At 44.8% G+C, this 15606-nt stretch overlaps 1 protein-coding gene across 1 annotated transcript in view; it reads right to left on the reverse strand.

Moving 5' to 3' along the window:
• Window positions 1-15606, reverse strand: part of LOC124595922 (lachesin-like) — a 1260474-nt gene that overhangs the window by 69576 nt on the left and 1175292 nt on the right. The gene's annotated exons all lie outside the window — the stretch shown is intronic.

Here is a 15606-nt window from a genome sequence, read left to right on the forward strand (position 1 = left end):
CTCATACCGTCAATCTCGCCTTGTGATACAATGTATAACCCTATCTTACATGCGTATACACTTTTTTTTTTTTTGTAAGCTTCTGCTTCACTGTTGGTTGTTTTAAAAAATGGTTCAAATGGCTCTGAGCACTATGGGACCTAACATCTTAGGTCATCACACACATCCATGCCCGAGGCAGGATTCGAACCTGCGACCGTAGCAGTGCCACGGTTCCGGACTGCAGCGCCTAGAACCGCACGGCCGCCGCGGTCGGCTTTGGTTGTTTCGCTCCTGGATATTGGTGATATTTGAAAAATAGAGAAATGGACCTATAAGCGGAAGAAAACATAGTTTCACTGCGGCTTTACAATTTTATCACAAACTACACCCTCTTATTAGTGTTGATAATTTATTTCTTTCATTTCATTTGTTCTCTTACATACTGACCTTCAGTTCCTGTTCTCTATATTTGCGATACTTTATTTATTTATGTATTTTATCTTTTTATTCATCTATCCTGCTCAGATTAGAGCCTTCAGGACCTCTCTTACATCGCACCAGGGTTTCACACATGCAGTGCTTTTCTTTACATCAAAGTTACCTAAGATAAAAATTTTAGTAGTATTAATATAATTAAAATGGTATTAGTATAATTAAAATGACTTTTCTGATACCCATCTCAGAGAAGCACTTTAACACCACGTCCTCTGTTACTTATTGGATGTATTCCAATATCTACCCTCTCCTAGGGTTTTTACTCTCTAAAACTGCCTCTAATATAAAGGTGACTTCTTGAACCAGGGAAATGAGGGAAAAGTCACATTCGTGAACACACATAGAGCAGGTAATATGTTTATCATGCAGCACAGGCCATGGAAAATCAGCACATTGACTTCAGTTGTAACACTGGTGTGACGCCAGTGTAATGTCAGCGTGATGCCATCTGATTCTTGGGATAGTTTTGGAATACGGCGCAAAACGATACAGCGAGAGTTGCAACTAAAATGAAGGTTTATTTAGTCATTGACCGGTTTCGCGCTATGCCCATTCTCAATCCAGCCATTGTTTGCCAAAGAACATGTCCATCCAAAATAGTAGAAAATAAAGTGGGTGCATATGTGTATGGTCCCAACAATGCATCACAGTCTAAAGTGAGGCGCTGTTCCCCATTACCCGTCACATTGCAATCGTGCAATTTTTTGAATAATTTGTTACAGCAGTATTAAACTGACCAAATTGTCTTCTCACCGCAGAGCACAGGAAGTCGAATTATCTCTATTGCACCAGAGAAATTGGACAACCTCCGCTTCCCATACATTCCCCTCCCTGCCCCTGAGTTAACTTGTCATGTGTTGTCAGTGACCTTCAAATATTACATGTACAGATGTAATATGGCACTGGCCAAAAGTTCTCACGCATGCTGACACGATTAGAGCAAGAAGCTGCAGTGACTCTCTACTCATGCAGGTCAATATTGTAACTGTCGATAGGTGCTTTAAGTTTTTTGGTTTCGCACTTATATACAAATGTGGTAAATACAGTAGGGAAAAACTGGTGCTACATTATTGATATATAATGAAAAGAATTTAGAACCTAATACAGTAGTGGGTTAATGTAAGGCTTCGCCATTTACACCATGATGCCATCTTGTCTAACAGATGCTGATCTTATAAGAATGATAGACTTTTCGACGGTATTTCTAGTAACACCCTTAAGGCAGAAATTTTCGTGACTGCTGTCGTTTACAGCAATTCAGTAATAAATAAATCTGTAATCAAATACACTGTTTCGTTTGAGGTAGAGTCGTCGTTCTAGCTAATGTGAAATACCGGTTGAGTTCCTTGGCTAGGATAATGGTGTCAGCTGCAGCTTTTATTTTCCCTATACCAGGACCACTCTTACGGCAGCCGGTTTACGTGTGTTGTTGGTTACTGTATTAGCGTGCCTGAGATTAGCTTTTCTCACGACTTGACTGACTCTGTTCCGTTTTAGCTCGTAACTAATTTGATTTTCAGGTTTGGGATGTACTTTGTATATCCAATGCGCAGTGTCTCGGAGATTCAGGAGTTGCCTTAGCTCATCATTTAGCCGTGGTGAGGGTTTCGTTCTCACTCTTCTGGTCTGCAGGGGAGCATATTAGTCGTATAGTTGAGGAAGTTTGTTATTATTGCCACAAAGTTTTCGATTATTTATGGGATAAGATCGGAAATCGTATCCAATCTTTTTTTTTTTTTTTTTTTTTTTTTTTTTTTTTTTTTTTTGCGCCTAGACTGTGTATGTAGTCAATTGTGGTTTCTTCCTTTTACTTTCCAGCGAGTCCGCCTGAAAATTGTATCGTGGGCAGATAAGCCAGGTGCAGTTGTTTGTATGGTACGAATTACTTTGTTTGGGGATTTTGTTGCAAATATGTCTGTGAGATTGCTTTTATAAATTTTGAATTGGTGACTCTAATGCCAAAGCTGGAACGTACAACACAGATGAATCAGTTTTTGACAGACGTGATTAGACAAAAAAAAAAAGGGTGATAGACTGGTTTAATATGCAAAATGCATAAAAACACTTATTATTAATACGTTCATCGAGAAGCAAATGGACTTGGAGAGGGTCTTAACTTTACACTTAATAATGAAATAGACTTCATTCTTACCAATAGGCCTCAAAACGTTAAAGATGTCTCTGTGCTGAACAGGTTCGATACAAACAGTGATCATCGACTAAAAGAGCAAAATTTGAACTGAATACAGAAGATGAAGGACTGAAACTAATTAAAGTAAAAAGAAAAAAATTAAATTTCAAAAATCTCGAAGAATAGGGACAGGAATTTCAAGGAAGGATTAAGAGAAAATTAAAAGAAAGTGAAGCAGAAGCAGTAACAAAGACAAACACAACAGTTGAAGAAATGGGTGGCTTGTGCAAATCTGATAAATAAAACGATAAGTTTGATGGACAAGAGAAGAAAATTGAAAGTAGAAATAGGCAAAGGTAAGATACAATATACAGAGCTGTGCAAGTCTCTGAGAAGAGCATGAAAGATGACATCCAGAAGTATGAAGGAGATATACTAAAAGTCAGTCTTGAAAGTAAATCTAGTGTAAAGATAGCTAAGCGGAAGCTTATGATTGGAAAGTATTAGCTAATATCGCTGGTGGACTGTGCCTCTGGCCCCGCGCGGAGGTTCGAGTCCTCCCTCGGGCATGGGTGTGTGTATTTGTCCTTAGGATAATTTAGGTTAAGTAGTGTGTAAGCTTAGGGACTGATGACCTTAGCAGTTAAGTCCGATAAGATTTCACACACTTTTTTTTTTTTTTTAGTATCGCTGGACACAGACCGTGGCCGAATTAAAGATAAGAAAGAAACACCCGAAGATATTGAGAACTTTTATTGTAATCTGTACAGTAAATTCAATCATGATATCCTAATCCTAGACGAATTGAAAGCCTCTGCTTCCCAAATCCCAGAAATAGCCTCCTTAAAAGTCAACATGCTATAGACAAGATGGAGAAATGAACCGCTCCAGGTAGTGATGACCTTTCAGTCGATATCTTAAAGCTGATGGATTCGAATCTATAAAGCATCTAGCTACATTTTCAAATTCTTTGCACAGTTGAAAATTACCAAGAGATTGGAAAAAAGGCGAAATAAGCCAAATACAGAAGAAAGGTAGTACTAAAGATATAAAGAACTATCGCCCTATCAGCCTGCTGCCCATTCTGTGCAAAGTTTCTACTACAATTTTTACTACCAGATTGAGCGCTATACTTGAGCTTGTCCAACCCACTGAGCTAGCCGGGTTCCGCGCAATATTTAGCACAACTGATCACACCTTCACTCAATGAGAAACAATTAGTACAACAAATGAGTACTATATACCTCTTTGCCTCGCCTTCAGAAATTTAGAAAAGACATTCAATTCGATCAGTCACCCAGCTTTGTTTGAGGGAATAACAGAGCAAGGAACAGGCCTATAATGAAGTTTTACACATACCTTCACAGCTTTTATGAATGTTGTTGAAGACACCAACAAATTTCACATTGGAAAGGACATAAAACAACGTGTCTAAGTCTTCAAAACTATTTTCAGCCGTCCTCAAAAAAGGAGTGTCTATATTGGATTGAAAAACAAAGGGAATCCAAATTCTGGGAAAGAGATTAACCTGAGGTTCGTTGATATTGTACTACTTGCCTACTTACAAGTAGATAGCAGAACTTCAGATACTGGTTAGCGAACTTGCGTCAGTCTGCTATGAAGTTGGCCGAAAAATGAACTATGATAAAACCAAGATCATGATGAATCAATCGACACCGGAAGAAAATACATCTTTGAAGTACGCAACTTCAAGGTAACACACTATGTCTACATGGGTCAACTGGGAAATATGGAAGGAGACCTAAGACCAGAAATATTTCGACGAATTGAATTAGACTGGCAAGCGTATGGAAGATACGCCTCAGTTTTGAAGCCCAAGACGTTGGCCCAGCTGAAGAAAACTGCCTTTGACCAATGTATACTGCCAGTAATAGCTTACGACTGTGAGATGTGGATATTGAATCAGACTGGAGTGCAGTGTATCAAAAAAGACCAAGGGGAAGACCACTGGACAGATGGGACAGAGACTTAAAGACAACCGAATTGAATTGGCAACGGGAAACTCAAGATTGGCGGAAATGAAGAACCTGCTAGGATTTTGTGTTGCACGCCGACTCAAAGAAGCCACATCTCCAAGTGATCCTCCTGGCTGATGATGGTGCTGATGATGATGTCCATGAATGTATGAGCACTTGCTGAGTGATAGTTAGGCGCAAGCTAAAGTAAGGTCAAATTTGAAGAACAAGGCATACGCTTGAACTTCGCATTGAATGAACATTTGTGGATAAATTTATGTTAATGTCATCTGCTATAATTATATGCTAATACATAGATTCGACTCTTAGGGGGCAGGTTGGAAATAGACCAAACCCGCCTACATTAGAAGGTTCTTTGAGGACACAGATTAGGCACTTTCGTTTTAGGGATTCGATCTCTATGAACAAAGATTCCATTACTGTGTCTTCGTTATTTTTTACGTGTGTATCGCGGTAGGCAATTAAATCGTGCGTAGTCCACTTTTACTATCATTTAATTTTCTATAAGTTCCTTTAATAGTCTGATTTCTTAGAAAATTTGTATCGTCCTGTAGATCCCAGTTTTCTATTTTTCATGATCGGTTTTGGATAGCGTTCCCAGATTCGCTTTTCTCTGCTTACATAGACGACGCATTGATTACAATGTTATCTGAGATCTGCTCCATTTCATGATGGGCGCCTAGTACAGCAACCGGTTATGAATTTACAGAAATAAGGCAGTTTTATTTGCAAATTGTTTTATTGTTTACTGGCATTGACGCGTTTGCTCTTGTGGGGCACCTTAAGATTAACGTAAGAAGTAATGTGGTGAGCAAACATCCGTCATTTAAAGCTAGCACATAGAATTAAAAAAAAATTATTTTGTCTTAATGCCATGTGCAGGCATTAAATGTGGTGAACCAACATCCGACATTTAATGCCAGCATGTGACGTAAGGACTAAAATTTGATCTCAGTGCCATATGCTGACATTAAATGACGGATGTTGGCTCACTATATTACTTCTTATGTTAATCTGAACTTGAGCTAAAAGGGCGAAACGCGTTACTGCCAATAAATAGATAACACAATTTCCAATGAAGACTGTCATAGTCCTAGACAATATTATCTGTTTTTAGCATTATATACTTCTTAACTCTTAATCAGCGTCCAACATATCTTAAGACGCCCGTAATTGAAGCCAGTCGTGAATAAATGTAAATTTCTGATCTACAACTATAAAATATAACTATAAAAGTCATGTTGCTTGCCAGATTCACTTCGCTGACTTCATGGAAAAAAACGTAACATTTCCGAATATCGTAGGCAAGCATTAACAGCTACTTTAAGTTGTCTAAGAATTTATCACGCATTTTCACGTTGAACCACGTCGCACTAGCTTATCTATGCATCGTTTGGTCACTCCCGCAAGGATGGAAAGAAGTATAGTGTAACAGCGTATTAGTCTCCATATTCAAAACCTTTTAAAATATACACTCCTGGAAATGGAAAAAAGAACACATTGACACCGGTGTGTCAGACCCACCATACTTGCTCCGGACACTGCGAGAGGGCTGTACAAGCAATGATCACACGCACGGCACAGCGGACACACCAGGAGCCGCGGTGTTGGCCGTCGAATGGCGCTAGCTGCGCAGCATTTGTGCACCGCCGCCGTCAGTGTCAGCCAGTTTGCAGTGGCATACGGAGCTCCATTGCAGTCTTTAACACTGGTAGCATGCCGCGACAGCGTGGACGTGAACCGTATATGCAGTTGACGGACTTTGAGCGAGGGCGTATAGTGGGCATGCGGGAGGCCGGGTGGACGTACCGCCGAATTGCTCAACACGTGGGGCGTGAGGTCTCCACAGTACATCGATGTTGTCGCCAGTGGTCGGCGGAAGGTGCACGTGCCCGTCGACCTGGGACCGGACCGCAGCGACGCACGGATGCACGCCAAGACCGTAGGATCCTACGCAGTGCCGTAGGGGACCGCACCGCCACTTCCCAGCAAATTAGGGACACTGTTGCTCCTGGGGTATCAGCGAGGACCATTCGCAACCGTCTCCATGAAGCTGGGCTACGGTCCCGCACACCGTTAGGCCGTCTTCCGCTCACGCCCCAACATCGTGCAGCCCGCCTCCAGTGGTGTCGCGACAGGCGTGAATGGAGGGACGAATGGAGACGTGTCGTCTTCAGCGATGAGAGTCGCTTCTGCCTTGGTGTCAATGATGGTCGTATGCGTGTTTGGCGCCATGCAGGTGAGCGCCACAATCAGGACTGCATACGACCGAGGCACACAGGGCCAACACCCGGCATCATGATGTGGGGAGCGATCTCCTACACTGGCCGTACACCACTGGTGATCGTCGAGGGGACACTGAATAGTGCACGGTACATCCAAACCGTCATCGAACCCATCGTTCTACCATTCCTAGACCGGCAAGGGAACTTGCTGTTCCAACAGGACAATGCACGTCCGCATGTATCCCGTGCCACCCAATGTGCTCTAGAAGGTGTAAGTCAACTACCCTGGCCAGCAAGATCTCCGGATCTGTCCCCCATTGAGCATGTTTGGGACTGGATGAAGCGTCGTCTCACGCGGTCTGCACGTCCAGCACGAACGCTGGTCCAACTGAGGCGCCAGGTGGAAATGGCATGGCAAGCCGTTCCACAGGACTACATCCAGCATCTCTACGATCGTCTCCATGGGAGAATAGCAGCCTGCATTGCTGCGAAAGGTGGATATACACTGTACTAGTGCCGACATTGTGCATGCTCTGTTGCCTGTGTCTATGTGCCTGTGGTTCTGTCAGTGTGATCATGTGATGTATCTGACCCCAGGAATGTGTCAATAAAGTTTCCCCTTCCTGGGACAATGAATTCACGGTGTTTTTATTTCAATTTCCAGGAGTGTAGTTGAAAATTTCTCCTTTGTCGTTAAGACATCAGCGGACCACTCTAACAGGACGCTCCTCAAACCATTAAGTTTGGTCACGCTCTCTCTACCACAGACACACTCTGGTGAGAATAATTACCTACCACGAATGCATCGTGTCCTCAAATTCCCTCAGGTTATGTGGGTAATGCTGAGCCAAATTGGAGAGTAATATTCTGCTTCTGAATATACCAAGACCAGGGCACATCATTACAGCATTGGCGAAGAATGACTTTAGAACCTTCCAAATACAGTATTCTACATTTTAGTTCAGAGTTTGGCAGTATATCAAGACTAATAACCCTTGAACGTCAATATTCGATCCAACATCGTACTAAAATATTTAGGATGTTTGTTGTGGCTTAGACGTCTTTTATTGAGCTTTCTAGCCGAGTAGGATGGTATACTAGTTCTGAACATGAACTTTGTCTTTGCCTTCCGTGAGATATTTTCAGACTGAGTAACTCGGGCGCGACTCGTCACACATCCTTACACTTCCAGTTCTGTCATCCCCTTCATCTACGTCCCAGATTCCGAAATACTCCTGCATATCTTACATACATAGCGAGAAACTCACATGAATGGAATAATGTCACGTGTCACCAACACAAGTTTGCGATTCGGACATATAATAATAACGTCAGCCGGCCGTAGTGGCCGTGCGGTTAAAGGCGCTGCAGTCTGGAACCGCAAGACCGCTACGGTCGCAGGTTCGAATCCTGCCTCGGGCATGGATGTTTGTGATGTCCTTAGGTTAGTTAGGTTTAACTAGTTCTAAGTTCTAGGGGACTAATGACCTCAGCAGTTGAGTCCCATAGTGCTCAGAGCCATTTGAGCCAATAATAACGTCGCTGCATTTTTATTTGATTTAATATGAAGGCAATCCGACAGGATTTTTAAAAACTTGTCACATATTTCTGCAGGAGCTAGTGCTGGTCAAAACCAGGAGAAAGGGACCTACAGTGATATACACGGAAACCAGTACGTGGTGAGATACACTCCTGGAAATTGAAATAAGAACACCGTGAATTCATTGTCCCAGGAAGGGGAAACTTTATTGACACATTCCTGGGGTCAGATACATCACATGATCACACTGACAGAACCACAGGCACATAGACACAGGCAACAGAGCATGCACAATGTCGGCACTAGTACAGTGTATATCCACCTTTCGCAGCAATGCAGGCTGCTATTCTCCCATGGAGACGATCGTAGAGATGCTGGATGTAGTCCTGTGGAACGGCTTGCCATGCCATTTCCACCTGGCGCCTCAGTTGGACCAGCGTTCGTGCTGGACGTGCAGGCCGCATGAGACGACGCTTCATCCAGTCCCAAACATGCTCAATGGGGGACAGATCCGGAGATCTTGCTGGCCAGGGTAGTTGACTTACACCTTCTAGAGCACGTTGGGTGGCACGGGATACATGCGGACGTGCATTGTCCTGTTGGAACAGCAAGTTCCCTTGCCGGTCTAGGAATGGTAGAACGATGGGTTCGATGACGGTTTGGATGTATCGTGCACTATTCAGTGTCCCCTCGACGATCACCAGTGGTGTACGGCCAGTGTAGGAGATCGCTCCCCACACCATGATGCCGGGTGTTGGCCCTGTGTGCCTCGGTCGTATGCAGTCCTGATTGTGGCGCTCACCTGCACGGCGCCAAACACGCATACGACCATCATTGGCACCAAGGCAGAAGCGACTCTCATCGCTGAAGACGACACGTCTCCATTCGTCCCTCCATTCACGCCTGTCGCGACATCACTGGAGGCGGGCTGCACGATGTTGGGGCGTGAGCGGAAGACGGCCTAACGGTGTGCGGGACCGTAGCCCAGCTTCATGGAGACGGTTGCGAATGGTCCTCGCCGATACCCCAGGAGCAACAGTGTCCCCAATTTGCTGGGAAGTGGCGGTGCGGTCCCCTACGGCACTGCGTAGGATCCTACGGTCTTGGCGTGCATCCATGCGTCGCTGCGGTCCGGTCCCAGGTCGACGGGCACGTGCACCTTCCGCCGACCACTGGCGACAACATCGATGTACTGTGGAGACCTCACGCCCCACGTGTTGAGCAATTCGGCGGTACGTCCACCCGGCCACCCGCATGCCCACTATACGCCCTCGCTCAAAGTCCGTCAACTGCACATACGGTTCACGTCCACGCTGTCGCGGCATGCTACCAGTGTTAAAGACTGCGATGGAGCTCCATATGCCACGGCAAACTGGCTGACACTGACGGCGGCAGTGCACAAATGCTGCGCAGCTAGCGCCATTTGACGGCCAACACCGCGGTTCCTGGTGTGTCCGCTGTGCCGTACGTGTGATCATTGCTTGTACAGCCCTCTCGCAGTGTCCGGAGCAAGTATGGTGGGTCTGACACACCGATGTCAATGTGTTCTTTTTTCCATTTCCAGGAGTGTATGTGCCAGTCCGTTCTCTCATTCCCAACGATCTATTAGGTAGAAGTAAACACTAAATGCAATGCTGCATATGGTTAACACACATCCTTTAGCCCTTCTGTGCAGTGAATCAAGCTGTCTTTCAAATAAACCTGGGCACATTCGGACTACGACATATCTTTTGGTCACATGATCCTGTAACGTCTATACATTGACTACAGATTAGGTGCACACCACTGCCTTTAAATGTCCCTATAGCCAGAAATGTAACGGATTCGGGTCAGGTGAAAGGGTATGGCATGCTGGCGGACCTCCTCGAGCACTGTACCTACAATGAGACGTTGCGGTGAGGTACAGTTGCACTGAAAGTGGAAAACTGGGTATTCGCCCGTCATGCATAAACCACTGTTGTCATCTTTCTGCCGGCCGGAGTGGCCGAGCGGTTCTAGACGCTACAGTCTGGAACCGCGCGACCGCTACGGTCGCAGGTTCGAATCCTGCCTCGGGCATGGATGTGTGTGACGGCCTTAGGTTAGTTAGGTTTAAGTAGTTCTAAGTTCTAGGGAACTGATGACCTCAGAAGTTAAGTCCCATAGCGCTCAGAACCATTTGAACCATTGGTCATCTTTCTGCAAAGGTAACGTTCTCCAATAGTGCTACAAATTCATAGAGCAAAATCGACGATACACAGTACCTGCTAAGTTTTGTCTGATAAATACTTGACATTACTATCGAAGAGTACGAATTCCAACATTTCATTATGATGCGATCTCAGCCGAATTTGTGGAAGGAAAGTTGAATACTCTCACGTCTAGCTCACGGCAGAGGTACGTTGAACCAGTAAGCCAGAAACTTTTAGGCAGTCAGCATGAAAATTTGCCTTCCAGTTCACAACGAAAACATAACGGCAGAGGCTATACAATTAGCGCCCGCTTTGTTTACCGTGCACGTTAGGGCAGTAATGGCCCGCTTTCCAGCGTTAATATTCCCTCTCCGTCTCCTTCCCCTTAACATTATCCGCGACGGAGGCTCACCTCATACATTCCGCACCGCCCTTCAGTACGCAGAAGTTAACGCGAGGGTAGGCCCGGGAAAAATAAGAGAAGTCCTTAATCGGGTTGTGTCTTCTCTCTTTTTGGAGGTCGGAATTGAATTTAAAAGACAAATGTGCGCTGAGGGGAGGCGGCGAGGTTTGCCCTGAAGAATGGCTTCCCGCTGCAAGGCCTCCTACTCCCCCCGTACCATCCCGCCAGCCTTCTCGCGCCTTCCCCCGCCCCCACTTCACGAGACGCAACAGGCCCCCTGCTGGCTGCAGCCGTCTGTGCGGGCCGGCGTCACGCCTCACCGAGACGCCCGCCGCCCCGACGCTTCTATTTACGGGCGGCTGCTGGAGCGTGTTCTGGCCGCTGTTCTTCTTGCTGCTTTCTCTGTTTTCCCCGGCGCCTCTTCTTCTGCGACCTTACGGCTCTCATAGAGAAATTACGGACACGAATGGTGCCAGGAGAATGTCTCAGCAGCATGCATGAGAGAAAGCAGGAGTGCAATTTCTCAAAAACATGGGATATAGTGTCGAAAAGCCTCATCACCTATCAATTGTGTTGTGTATATGGGTTCACGGTTCTCAAAGAGAATTCATGGACTCTAATGGCGCCAGCTTGCCCTTTTCAAATGGTTCAAATGGCTCTGAGCACTATGGGACTTAAGGGGGATAGGACGTAAAATAGACCGCCTTGGAGCAGGAGAGGCACCACAGGACATTTTGGTTTCCACTGCCTATAGTTTCACAAATAAATTCATAAAACTTTGAAAGAATGATCAGGAAAGATTCAGGATTCATACTCATAGCAGTGGAAGCTCAAAAACGTAACAAAATACATTTTTTACATGTGAAATTTCATAATTTTTTCACTTACTACTGGCTACATTTGTTGCTACAGGTACACTTTTCTTCCTAAGTAAGAGAGATTCTTCGATGAATTTTGCACAGTATACAAACTATAGTTACATGTGTGTGAAACTCTAGAGTTTATTTAATTTATGAAAAAATGAACGAACTGTTACATTTTAAACTTCATGTTTAGAAAAAACTCAAATTTTACAGTTAATTATCTCAATTTTTACCACAGTTTTTAATAGATTTGGAAAATTCTAGATTTCCATACACCTGTAAGTACTGCTTGTATGCTGTGCAAAATACATCGAAGAACCTCTCTTTCTTAGAAAGAAAAGTGTACCTACAGAAACAAATGCAGCCAGTTGTAAGTGAAAAAATGATGAAATTTCACATGTAAAGAAAAAGGTATTTTGCAACGTTTTCGAACTTCCACTGCTATGAGTGTGAGTCCTCAGTCCTTCCTGGTCATGCTGACAAAGTTTTATGAATTTATTTGTAAAATTATATACAGTAGAAATTAAAATGTCCTGTGGTGCCTCTCCTGCTCCAAGTCGGCCCGTTTGACGTCCTACCCCTTCTTAACTTCTGAGGTCATCAGCCCCCTAGACTTAGAACTACTTAAACCTAACTGACCTAAGGACATCACACACATCCATGCCCGAGGCCGGATTCGAACCTGCGACCGTAGTGGTCGCGCTGTTCCAGACTGTAGCGCCTAGAACCGCTCGACCACCCCGGCCGGCTTGCCCTTTTCCTACACGATATATTGCGAACTGCGGGTGAAGGTCAATAGGCGGAAACCATATTTCTAGATTACCGAAAAGCATTTGCCACTGTTCCCCACTGCATACTGTTAACGAAGGTATGAGCAAACGGAATAGGTACGCAGATACGTGAGTGGCTCGAAACTTCGTTAGTAATACAACCCAGTGTGTTGTCCTCGACGGCGAATGTTCAACAAAGGCAAAGTTATCGTCAGGAATGCCGCGGGGAAGTGTGATAGGACCGCTGTTGTTTTCAGTATACATAAACCATCTGGCGTAAAGGGTGGGCAGCAATCTGCGGTTGTCTGCTGATCATGTTGTGGTGTACGAGAAGTTGTCGAATGTGAGTGACTGTAGAACGATACGAGATTTCTTGTTGGTGTGATGAATTGCAGCTGGATCTAAAGGTAGAAAAATATAAGTTAATGCGGGTCAGTAGAAAAAACAACCCTGTGCCATTCGAATACAGCATTAGCAGTGTCCTGCTTGACACAGCCACGTCCTTTAAATATTTGGCCGTAAAGCTCCACAGCGATATGGAATAGAACAACCATGTGAGGCTTGTGGTAGCAAAAGCGAATGGTCGATTTCGGTTTATTGGGCTAATTTTAGGAAAGTGTGGTTCATCTGCAGAGGAGACCGAACGTAGGACGTTGGTGCGACCTATTTTTGGGTACTGCTGTAGTTTTTGGCAACCTCATCAGGTCGGATTAAAGAAAGACATCGAAGCAGTTCAGAGCCGGGCTGCTAGATTTGTTACCGGTAGGTTCGAACATCAAACACGTATTATCTTGAGCTTCGGGAACTCAAATGTGAATCCCTGAAGCGAAGGTGACATTCTTTTTGAGGAATACTATTGAAAAAAGTTTAGAGAAAAGACGTTTTGAAGTTGACAGCAGAACGATCTAACTGCCATCAACATAAATTTCGCGTAAGGATCACAAAGATAAGAAACGAGAAATTAGGGCTCACATTGAGGCAAATAAACGGTAGTTTTTCTCCGCTCTATCTGCGTGTCGAACACGGAAGGAAATGATTAGTAGTGGCACAGGGTATCCTCTACCAAGCACCGTGCGATGGTTTGCACAGTATGTATGTTGATGTAGACGTAGACAATGTCTCAGTGCCATGCGTGACACGACGTGGATGGACTCGACTAATGACTTAAGTAGTGGTAGAGGGAACTGACACCATGAATCCTGCAGGACTGTCCATAAATACGAGGAGGTGGGGATCTCTCCTGAACAGCACGTTGCAAGGCATTCCAGAGATGCTCAATTATTTTCATGTCTGGGGAGTTTGTATTTAAACTCAGGAGAGTGTTCCTGGAGCCACTCTATAGCAGTTATGGACGTTTGGGGTCTCGCGTGGTCCTGTTGGAAATGCCCAAGTCCGTCGGAATGCACAATGTTGACATGAACTTTTCCAGATAACCACAGAGGATGCTTACGCACGTGTCACCTGTCAGAGTCGTATCTAGACATATCAGGGGTTCCATATCACTCCAGCTACACACGCCCCACACCATTACAAATCCCCCACCAGATAGAAAAGTCCCCTGCTGACATGCAGGGTACATGGTTTCATAAGGTTATCTCCATACCCTTACACGTCCGTACAATCGATAAATTTTGAAACGTCCCGTCACTCGTGCACCGACTATAACACCATGTTCAAACTCACTTAAATCTTGATTAACTGTCGTCGTAGTAGCAGTAACCGCCAGTCATAGCCGCCAGACGCTTGTTGTCTAACATAGGCGTTGCCGAGCGCAGCGCCGTATTCTGCATGTTTACATATCTCTGTATTTGAATACGCACGCCTATTCCAGTTTCTTGGTGATTCAGTGTATATTCCACACGTGTGGAGGAAACGATATCTGATGGTGTGTTAAATAACAGCCATGGTTCTTCCAGACACAAATGTCTCAGGTGTGAAGTCAGTGGTATTAATCTCGATCGGGGAAGCAATGAAACGTGACAGGCAATCCACCTTTCATATTGGTGGATACATCTACGTGTCGTGCTCAGTATCAAAGTGAGAAATTGCTTTTATTAATTTCACAGCACTGCCTTTCTCTGTGCCTGAATTTTCTCATTCTTTTCAGTGCCACAGACGAAGATTACGCTGGGGACAGCACTTAGATGTATCCACCTGTCCTAAACATGGATGATTGCTGGATTAAATGAATGTGGATGTAACTGCAATTGTGTGAATTCAGGTGTACTTTCTTGTTTTAGCTTTGCACCAGAGGCCTGGAACCAACGGATGAATTCAACTTTCAAAACTGACTTGTGATGCCACTCAGGCCGATTGTCTGAGCATTATCTGCGCAAGTTTTAGTTGCTCGTCCCTGTGCGATAGGCTCTCTTCGTTCAAACTTTAGACGTTGCAGCAATGGAAAAATTTTGAGAACGACTAAACAGACGTCGTCTCTCTTGCTTCTAATTGTAGGGGACGCCTGCAATAACGAAAGAATTTGGTTTTATTGGTTGGTCAGTTCGCTCTCTCCAGGTTTTCGGTTTCGGTGTTCGGTGTCGGTTTTCGGTGCCTGTGGTCGGGCCGGCCGAAGTGGCCGTGCGGTTAAAGGCGCTGCAGTCTGGAACCGCAAGACCGCTACGGTCGCAGGTTCGAGTCCTGCCTCGGGCATGGATGTTTGTGATGTCCTTAAGTTAGTTAGGTTTAACTGGTTCTAAGTTCTAGGGGACTAATGACCTCAGCAGTTGAGTCCCATAGTGCTCAGAGCCATTTGAACCATTTTGAACCTGTGGTCGGAGGCGAGGCAGAAGCGCCTGGGTCGTGGAAGAGTTCTCTAGAAGACGAATCGCTGTGATGGTGACACTGACGGGTCGCTTCCGTGCGCACTTAAGTGGTGACTTCGGATAGTAATTAGTTCAGAATTTTCCAAGAAGGAACTTTGTGTAACCTTAAAGTCATTTTCATAAGCACTGTCGGGCTCTCGCGGGTGATACAATTGCCATCATTCAGCTAAATTCAGATGGAGTAGAACTTGCCCTTTACCCGGCGAG

Source organism: Schistocerca americana, chromosome 1, assembly GCF_021461395.2.
Source record: "Schistocerca americana isolate TAMUIC-IGC-003095 chromosome 1, iqSchAmer2.1, whole genome shotgun sequence".
Taxonomy (NCBI): domain Eukaryota; kingdom Metazoa; phylum Arthropoda; class Insecta; order Orthoptera; family Acrididae; genus Schistocerca; species Schistocerca americana.